The sequence below is a fragment of the Bubalus bubalis genome, chromosome 9, assembly GCF_019923935.1.
Source record: "Bubalus bubalis isolate 160015118507 breed Murrah chromosome 9, NDDB_SH_1, whole genome shotgun sequence".
NCBI lineage: Eukaryota > Metazoa > Chordata > Mammalia > Artiodactyla > Bovidae > Bubalus > Bubalus bubalis.
In genome coordinates this window covers 73,809,131-73,819,199 of record NC_059165.1, presented here as the reverse complement: position 1 = coordinate 73,819,199, position 10,069 = coordinate 73,809,131, and the positions used below count along the sequence as shown (strand labels likewise).

At 51.1% G+C, this 10,069-nt stretch overlaps 1 protein-coding gene and 1 long non-coding RNA gene across 4 annotated transcripts in view; one reads left to right on the top strand and one right to left on the bottom strand.

The window, feature by feature from the left end:
* Positions 1-1,624: 1,624 nt before the first annotated feature.
* Positions 1,625-3,341, bottom strand: LOC123335247. The gene is made up of 3 exons (XR_006553651.1): positions 2,175-3,341; positions 2,025-2,075; positions 1,625-1,934 (listed from the first exon to the last, which is right to left on the bottom strand). It is a non-coding gene; the product is annotated as an uncharacterized LOC123335247 (long non-coding RNA).
* Positions 3,342-4,795: 1,454 nt separating this feature from the next.
* SEMA6A (semaphorin 6A) overlaps positions 4,796-10,069 on the top strand; it is a 131,274-nt gene continuing 126,000 nt past the window's right edge. For 2 of the 3 annotated variants that reach the window (XM_006078741.4, XM_006078739.4), the window contains exon 1: positions 4,796-5,413. The gene's annotated coding sequence lies outside the window, so the exon portion shown is untranslated. The remainder of the gene's footprint in view (positions 5,414-10,069) is intronic. The other variant, XM_006078740.4, reaches the window with a different exon arrangement.

The following is a 10,069-nucleotide window of genomic DNA, read 5'->3' as shown; positions in this document are numbered from 1 at the left end:
TTCATCTTTGGAAGAGAGGAGAGAATACTGAAAAGCGCAGAAGACCCAAGGAAGGCTTGTTTCTAAGATGAGAGAGACTAAAGCCTGTTTACATGCAGTTGGGGAGATGCAGAAGAGATGGAGACAGTGGGGCAGAATTTCTGAGAGTGTGTAAATGATCTGAAAACAGGTGGAGAGTTTGGCCTCAGATTGGAGAAGGGAACTGCCTTCACCCTAAGAGGAGATAAGCAGGAAATGATAGGTACAGAAGCAAGAAGCACCCACGCCACGGACTCTTTTTCAGGGAAGTAGAAGACACTGAGGGTGAACTATCCAATTAGGGGGAAAAGTTACAGACTAACACAAAGAAAGGGAAGATGATGATGAAGCAGCTTCATGAAGCAAGTCAGGTTCACGACAGAGTGTACAGCCTGCTTAGATGTGTGCTTGAAATGTTTTTCTAGTAGGTTTCAGCTGCCAGACGCAAGAGCAGGGAAGGAAGGTATTTTTGTAATTTAGGACTGGTTTTCACTCAGATGGGCGTGACCAAAAGAAAGAGGAGTCAGGGAGTTGAAAGTGTTCACCAGAGAGACAGTTATTATGAAGCTCTCCTGGACACAGAGGGGAATGAAAGAAGCAGGGACTGGATGGATGGAAAGAATGGCAGAAGGCTTCCTGCAATTAGGGTGAGTGTGAGGAGGTGCGTAGGCAAGTAAGCTGGAAGGAGAGTCCATTGTGATTAAAGAGAGGATGTCAGAATTAGTGATTTAAAACCTGGAGCCTCTTCTGATAATAATGAAGTCCTGGAGTAGGCGGTAGAGGTGAGGAAGAACAAAGGACAGAGTAGATGAGGAAGGCAAAAAGCTGAGAATGCAGAGGCATGGTTAGGTGGATGCTCACACTGCCATGAATGGTGACAGGTGGTGGGACAGATAGGACAGTAAGCCTGGTGCTAAAATCTTGAGTAGGGTAAAAGTCTGTGGATAATAGTACCAATGTATTCACAGGGCACAGCCTCCAAAGCTCTGAGAGTTTGGGGGAGAAGGAAGAATGGTCTGACAAGCACCAAAGACACTAATTTCCCTTCATGATACTAACTTCACTTTGTGATAACGGCCTATTTGTACAAACTGTACTCCTCATGTAACTTCCAGGAACACCCACATGGAGTTGAGCAATAAGTAAGCACCAGCAGACATTTCGGAGAAGGCAATGGCACCCTACTCCAGTACTCTTGCCTGGAAAATCCCATGGTCAGAGGAGCCTGGTAGGCTGCAGCCCATGGGGTTGCTAAGAGTCGGACACAACTGAGCGACTTCACTTTCACTTTTCACTTTCATGCATTGGAGAAGGAAATGGCAACCCACTCCAGTGTTCTTGCCTGGAGAGTCCCAGTGATGGTGGAGCCTGGCAGGCTGCCGTCTATAGGGTCACACAGAGTTGGACACGACTGAAGCGACTTAGCAGCAGCAGGAGCAGCAGCAGCAGCAGCAATTTCCTCCAAATGTACTACTCCATTCTGTGGTAAAGCTGCTGTAGTTTAGTCACTAAGTTGTGTGCCTTTTGTGACCCCCTCAGACTGTAGCCCGCCAGGCTCCTCTGTTCATGGGACTTCCCAGGCAAGAATACTAGAGAGGGCTGCCATTTCCTTCTCAGGGGAATTTTCCCAGACCCAGGGATGGGACCCACCACTCCCACATTGACATGTGAGTTATTTACCACTCAGCCACCAGGGAGGCCAGTGGTATAGCAGAGATCAGATCAAATAGCTAGATGTGATCTTTAAAAGAATCCTGAGTTCACATTTTCATTTCCTCTTCCTCCATCATACTTTTTCCAGGTGATGTGGGGGAAAGCAGGTGTGGTCTTTTGAGCACTGAAGAGGAATTACGATGGACTAGCTCCCAGCACTGACACAAAGCAAGCCCCTTCTTTGCTCCGCCTCCGTCTGACCCCTGTAAAACGGTGGTGGGAGGTTTGAAGTGGAGGATGGCAAGGATGACAATGATGCTGGTTAATCTTTATAGATGCTAGTTAACCTTTACCTCTACACCCCTGCGGTTTACACTCTCCATCTCATTTAATTCACACAATTCCTGGGAAGAAAGTAATAGCGAATCCCCATTAACAAGTGAATCCACTGCTCCAGAAAAATTAGTGACTGCCCCCAAGGTCACCACCAGCTAGTAAGTTACCTAAAAACAGCTGGCCTCCAGAGACTAAGGCTGTTCTCACTCCAGGCCACTTAACTACCGAACAGTCCAGGGTTTCTTCTAGTCCTAAGGCTTGGTGATTCTTTAACTCCCATTAACTTTCTTTCCCTGAAGGGACAGGGTAGACAGCAGACTTCAAAGGCTCTGTAAGGGCAGCGGTTTTACTTAAAAGTTAAGGCAGACTTCTGGGAGTCGGTCAGCGCAGCGCAGAAGGGGAAATGACGTCATGAGGTTTCTCAGGGCAGCTCCCTACAGGTGCTCCCCTGAGGGCTTCAGGCAGCGACACAATAGCTGGCTTTTCTGCCAGCTCCCAGGGAGTATCTCTCCCCTGGCAGGTGGAAATGTCATCTCACCTGGTCAGGACTATGGGTGCCTAATTGGATGGTGAGACTTCAGATCTAGTCCTTGACAGGAAGATTCTGGGCGGTATTTCTCAGCCACGCAAAAAGTTAACTCAAATTCTTTTCTTCCTGTATTCTCTAATTTTAAATTACGTAAATTTAATCTCTTGCTTCTTGGCTCAGCGTTACTGCAAATTAAACATGCAAGTATTAATAATGAAAATAATTTCCCTTTAAAAACATATCTTGAAAGTCGATGTGGGGCATTTCCAATATATCCATAAAACAAACAAGACAGTTTAATTGTTTGTTTCTCCAAGGGAAGACGCTAAACTAGGAATTAATTTGGTTCAGCCTGTGAAACAATTCGTTTGCTCTGCCTCATTCTGCCAATTAAAGAACTTTTCCCAGACACAATTAGCATGTAAACCAGGGGCAGAAAAGGAAGAAGGGGCCTTGGCGATCCGGCCCGGATGGAGACTGCCGGCGGAGAACCCCGGGGACGTCTTGGGCCAGACATGAGGGACCGCGCCGGGGACGCACAGACGAGCTCGGGATTGAACGTCGAAATCAAGGGCGTTAAATAGTCGCGGCAGAGGATTGAGCGGTCACAGCTAGCCGGGACCCTTCCCCAGGGTCCGGACCGGATTCGAAAGGGATGTCCGCGAGCCAGTCGCCACCCGGGCCGCAGAAGCGCGCAGACAAGACCTCAGCCCCCACGCCCCAGCCGCTCCTGAGCTGGCGCCTCGTGCGGCTGGGGCTGCGCGCGCACCTACGGCCGCGGCACCCCACCCCCCACCACCGCGGATCTCTGGCGGCTTTTGCCTGCGAAAGGTGGGGATAGCGGCCCCTGCTGGCATCTTTGGCGAACAGCAGGGAGACGGACCTTTTTCCCTCAAACCATTTTCCTCACCTTTTCTAAATGGTTTGTGGACAATATTTATACTGTTGTCACGAGTGCACTTATTTTATTCTTCATGAGCCCTCATTAGCATGCTTGTGCGTATTTTAGTTGCCCGTACGAAAGGCAAAAAAAATGGGGGAAGGGGGTCTTATTAGTGGCCCTAGCCCCAATTAGGCAGCAGCAGCCCCAATTAGGGAACAGGTACAGTTTCTAATGCATTTATTTAAGGGAACTCGGCCTAAGGGGGACTGAGACCCTGATCTTCCCAGTGCTTTCCTCGGCCGACCCCATAACTAGTAAATATTGATCCGAGGACTGCTTGGCCGCCAGCGCGAACCAAGTGAGAAGCCCCCTGGGTGCGGGGGCCAACGTGCTCCTTTGCGGTCTTTTCGGCCAGCAGGCAGGGAGCGCGCAACGGCCGGGACAGGGGGACGTCGTGTGGCCTGCCCAGTGGGCACAAGCCTTGTAACTGTAGGACTTTTGGGCTACTGAGCTTTCAAGCGGAGGAAGACTGTGATTGCCATTCTCCTCCTGATGGTAACACAAAAGCGCCTTGGAAGAAGTTGCGATTTAGTTATTCCATGAAGCTGTTGGATACTCATTGGAATTGTGTGTTATTTCTGAAGTTTACATAATTATTTCTAAGAACAGTGTACAGACTTTCTAAGTTTAAAAGCAGATCGTCGCTACCAGCATTTCTTGCACTATAGTTAATTTGCTTACTTAACATGCTTTATTAACGTGTGTTGTATGTACGTTAACTAATAGCTGAGTTCATATCGTCGAAGTGTATTTTTAAGTGTACCGGTTTCTATCCAACTCATCTGGGTGCGCAGAGCGTCCGTCACTTCTGGAATTTACCTCTTGATATAGTAATCAGAAAGACTCGCCGTTCACTTACCCTCATCCTTTAAAACTTTTCCATTTAAAAAAATCGATGAACAAATCCTTTCTTGTAACTTGCTCCTGCACTACGTCTATTTTTATTTATTTTTTTGATTTGGCAGGGCTCGGCAATGCTGTCCGAGATTTTTTCCCCCCAGCAAGAGCAAATGCGGGGGTGAGGGGAGGCACGGGCTGGGCTTCTGCGGGTGTCGCCCCCGCCGGGACCTCCACCGAACGCGCCGCGGGCGGGCAATAGTGGTGGAAGGAAGCGGCGCTGACCAGTCGGTCCAAGGCTCCACCTGCGGCCACAGCGCGTAGTTTCTCCCTCTCTCCGCCTCGCTCGCTCCGGTTCACACACAGAGACCGCAGCCCTCCTTCGGGTCGGAGAAGACGCCAGCCAAAGTAGGCGGGGTTGCAGGAGAGTCCGCTTTGCGCAATCCAGTCCGGGACTTGGCTCCGCCCTGGAGCGGCGGCCTCTCCAGTGACAGAGGAGTAGTGAGCGGCACGGGGTGAGGCTGCAGCCAACTCCGCTCCCCGCGCACTTACCCAGGCGCTCCGGCCGCAGCAGCAGCGCTTCTCCGCGGAGCCGACCTCCCGCGATGCCAGCTTAGGAGCGGCGGTAGCGTCCAGCACCGCCACACCCGCGGCGTAGCGCTCCCGGTCGTGAAGCGGGGCTAGAGCGCGCACCCCTGCCCCAGCCCCCACCCCGCCCCCCACCCTGAAATGACTTGTTAATCGGCGCAAACACCAGCGAAGGGACTCGCCGGAGTGGAATCCAAGTGCTATTTGGATTTGGAGAAGAGTTTCTTGAACATTTCCTCCTTTCTTGTTGTTTTTTTCTTTCTTTTTTCATCTCCCCTTCTCCGCCTGTCATTGGAAATGAATACGGCGCGTTTGCATCCCAGAAAGTAGTCGCTGCGACTGTACCCCCACAGAGACAAGCACCCATGTAGGAATGACAAAGGCTTGCGAAGGAGAGAGCGCAGCTCGCGGCCCGGAGAGATCCCCTCGATAATGGATTACTAAATGGGATACACGCTGTACCAGTCCGCTCCGAGCCCCGGCCGCCTGCCCGTCGATGCACCGAAAAGGTACGGCTGGGGCGCCCTGGTGCGCCCCACCTCCCGGGCGGTTCCGCTCCCTCCTGCGGATCCCGGGGCCGCGGTCCGCACACCGTCTCGGCTTTGTGGTGCTTGCGTTTTATTTTGTCTTGTGTCTGTCTTCCGAGCGTTGCCCGGCCCTGGGGGAGCAGTCGCGAGCCCTGTCCGCCGCTCCTCTCCGCCCTGCGCCCCAGAGACCTCCGGGCTCCGCGTTATGAGCTTCCCCACTCGCGTCGCGCACACGCCAGGCGCCGCCCGGGACCCCAACCGCGCGGATAGCTGCCTGGCCCTGGGAGGTGTGTGCAGTATCCCTGGGGGCTCGTCCTCACTTTCGGGCCAGCGGGCAGCAGAGAGGCCAAGAAAGGGTGAGATTCTCGGAAGCGCCCGGTCCTGGTGCGAAGGCAGGGGAAGGGGTTCTACCCTCGAGGGCTAGAGGAGGTTCGGTCCAGGAGCGCTGTTTTCTCTCGACACTAGGTTTGGGTTCGATGTGGGAGGAGGGGTTCCACAGACACTGGGAGATTGGGGTGGGGGGAGCAAAGAGAGTCTTTTGTTGTCGGCGCGGGGTCTGGGCTGGGTTCAGTGGAGTGCGGGAAACTTGTAATGGCCCTGGCACCCGCGCACCCTGCCACTTGGTGACATCCCGGCTCCCGCGGCCGCTGGGCACCAGAGGTTCCGGGCTTTGTTTGCTCGAATGAGTGGCCTCCTCCCGGTGTGGCGCGGCTTCCCCGCCCTGGGTCCTATTCCCCGCCGCAGCTCCCTCCTGGGCGGCGAAGACAGCATCTGTAGCGTCTGCGTCCCTCTCGGGCACAGAACCCCGTGCCGGGGGCTGGCGCCCGCTGCTCCCTCTTCCAAATACTACGTGGTCCCTCTTTGGAAAGGAGGTGTCCCGGGAGGGGGAAGGGTGGGAAGACCTGGCTAGAAATGGCTCAGTACTTGCTAACCAGACGAGACCTCTGCAGGGGCCCGGGGTTCTCGATTGTCCGGACTACTTGCTGCGTGTAAGAGCGCTGCCTCGCTGGCAGTGGGGCGCTCCGCTGCCAACCCAGCCCGACAGCGCCCACCCACTCTGCATGACCCCGCTGGGATGGGAAGTGTCTCTCCCCCGTCTCCCAGATGCTCTGCTTTTTTTCTGGGCTCCCCACCGTATTATACGGTGCATAGCAGGATCCCGTAGTCCGTTCCCTCCTTCCATGACCGGAACGGTACAGGGGGAGCCAGGGAGCAGTCCTAGACTTGTGGGTATCGGGAAAGGAAACAGGATTCCGCTGTCGTTCCCGCTCCCTCGCCGCCGCCACCCTCCGCCCAGCGTCTCTTTCTCCTCTTCTTCTTCTTTTTTTCCCCTGCACGGGGTCACTCGACCAGGCACTTCTGGAAAGTTTCTCTGAAGGCCAGGGATGGGGGAGCACGACCGATTTCGGGCTCAGCACGTGCAACCCGCGGGAAAACGATCCCCCAGGGAGGTGGACAGACCGCCCAGGATATGGCTAGGAGGCAGGAGCCAGAAGCCAACCCTTCGGAGAGTGGCACCCCGGCCGATGGTCCAGCTTGGTTGGGGTCGCGGTGCGGCACTTGCTGGACTGGTCTCTTAAGCAGTCGAACAAGGGGAGGGCGTGGAGAGGGGCGAGAAAGGGAAGTTTCCCAGCAGGACTCGGAAGCTGGTCCGGCCACTGTGGACAGCGGCTGGCGCGAGGGTGCGTGTGGACACCGGCCGGGGATCACTGGCTCCAAGCGCAGCATCTCCAGTGTCCTGCACCCAGCTCGCCGTTTTCCAGCCGGCGGGTGTTCAGGGAGGAGCAGAGCCGGGAGTCAGGTGTGCGTGGAGCCAGGGAGGCCCCGCTGTTTTCGCAGCCAAGGCAAACACTTCCAAGGGGCTTCCCCCTGCCTGTTTTGCAAGGAGCAGCCCCTCCAGCCAGTCCGCGTCTGTCCTTGGGAGAAAGGCGGCTGCTTAGTGAATCTGGTGACCAGAGACGATCACGGTGGGATCGTGGGATCGCTCTCTGCTTGGGCTGGATGGAAATTAAGTAGCAGCTGAGTGTGATCCATGAAAGGTTGAAAACACAGGCGTGTGAACACACACACGTACAGACACAGACTCTCTAACATGTACGCCCAACTTTCTTTGCCTCCAATCTGAAAAGACGTTTAACCCAGTGGCAGTGTCCTGCCAGCAGGTCTCAGGAAAGCTATTTAATGCCCCCCAGCGCTGACTCTTAAGTCTTTCCGGGTAGGAAGGTCGAGTGCCTTTGCCTTGCCTTTCTCTAATCCTGATAATCGTCTGGTCTTCTTTCAACATACCTCTTGGGCATTAAGTCTACAGACTGCCACTCTGATGACAGTGAGACGATTGTTGGTTCCAGATAACATGAATCTTTATTAAGATTTTTTTTCCCCCAAAGTTAAGATGCTGGTACATATTTCTGAATGGAACATCTGATTTTTCACACCCTTTCCAAATGACTACAGAGGTCAAGATTGCAAGCATTTTGTATGGTTCTTTAATACCCTTTTAGTCTGCATGGAGCAGTTTTTATAGTAAGCTTTGATTAAACTACTCCAGGCATCAGAGTTAATTATTAACCTAACCTTAAATATAGTGGCAACACTGTGTGTCTCCACCTATTAACCTAAACTATCTGTTAAAAAATAATTGCACTATTTGAATTTGGCTTACCCATGCTTGTTTATATGGTAACTTTTATTTGACTCTTGAGTAACCACTACTCTCTATTATTATTTTGGTTTTAGGACCTTCTTAAATGAGGTGCTTTGCAAGCCAATCTGAAAGCAGAAATGAATAACCATCAGATTTAAACCTTTTGTGTGTTAGGCATTCTAGTTCATTTTTCTTATTTACACTGTTTGATAGCAATCTTCCCTAAGTGTTCTGTTTTGCAGTTATTACCCTCTAGAGATGGGCCACAGTCTCATAATGCATTTAATGTTCAACAGACACCTAAGATCGTTATCTCAGGGGCTACTTGCAGAGTATACTCATTGGATAAAACCATCTAAGTTTAAATAAGTTAAAATTTCATCAGAACCAGTATAGAAACTCAAGTAAATGTTGAATGAGTAAAGGAAAGAAACAGTCCCAAATGGGTCACATGTCTCCTCTTGAAGGAGACCTGGGCACATTTTTTTCCCTGCAATGAAAAAGAAAAATCTGTGCCTTTAAGTAAGTGGTTATAATAAAGTGGCAGTAAGTGCAACTCTTTATTTACACACACAGACACACACACACAAACATACACCCCTCAAGTTCTTTCAAAGTCTAGTGACTGCTTTTCCCATCAGTAAAAAAATATAGCATTTGCATTTTGAGGAGGTGGATAACATTGCCAGCCAAGTGTGTTGAATCAGAAGGATGGCAAGAATTAGGAAGACTGTTATCATCATTGAATACAAATAAGACACCCAAATTAAGAACTTGTATTAAATTCGGAATAAATCTTCCTGCTTTTAAAGGCAAATGGGTAGTTGCATTCCTTTATGAAATGGAAGGAAAAATACTGTTTTGAACAAGGAGGTAAGTCACATACTTAAGGTTGTGTATATAGTGCTTCAGCTCTCTTCTGAGCAGGACAAAAGAGTAATGATGGGAGAAAAAGTTTTTTTTAGAACTAGATTGCCAAGAGCTAATATATTCTCCCATCATATTTGTTTGCAGAAAGGAATCACAGAACAAGCCAAACTAATTGCAAATGCTTTAATTAGGCATCTGCCATTTGCAGCAGTAGAAAGTCTAGGAAAGTCTGCATGAATCCCTGCACTGCCTTCTGCCCTCCACACACACTTTAAGTTCATCGCCCTCCTCCCAGAGCGAGTGTTCCTGGGTGTTCACATCTCCAGGGGAAGCCTGGAAGCCTCCTGTTGGGACCTCCCAGTGTCCCCCACTCTCTTGGGGTGCCCTGGAGCCAAGTTGTCTCTGAGAGATTTCTATTCGAGTGAAGGCTTTTCTCCTCTGCCTTAAAATGTGCTGCAAGAGCAACTGAGCTATTTCTCTACTGGCAACCACACAGCTGCCTCTTGGGGATATGGGAAGGGAGGGAAGGGAGGGAGGCATTTAATCCCTTTGAAATGGGCAAGTAAGATGTCATACCACACAAACCTCAAGGGGGGAAGGGAGTTGAGCATACTTCTTAGCCTGGGACTATTACAGTATAGTTTATACACAAGGGTAGGGTATACACTCATTTGCAAGCAGATGAGTGCTTGCAAAACCTTTTTATTAGAATAATTCTAATTACACTAATGGAGAATGTCATATATAACTATCAATACTCTGATCTTTCCCAAATAACCCCTTCAGCACAGATCTTTCTCCTCCACATATGCCTTTCTTATCATCTTTTCCATCTTGGTAAATGGCAGTTCTAGCCTCTGAGTTGCTTAGGGCAAGAAACTCAAGAGTTATCCTTGACTGGCCTCTCTCTGATGTCATCACCTGTTCTCACTGCCATGTTGTTGGCCCCACCTGCAGAGAGCATGCAGACTCCTTCCAGGTCTTCCACCTCAGTGGCCCTCGCACTGGCCAAACCCCTGTCTCCATCTGCCTGCCGGGGGATCTACCGGGCTAGCCTCCCGGCTAGTTTCCCACCTTTGGTCTATGTCCCCTACAGTCTTTTCTCAACACAGCAGCCAAAGTGA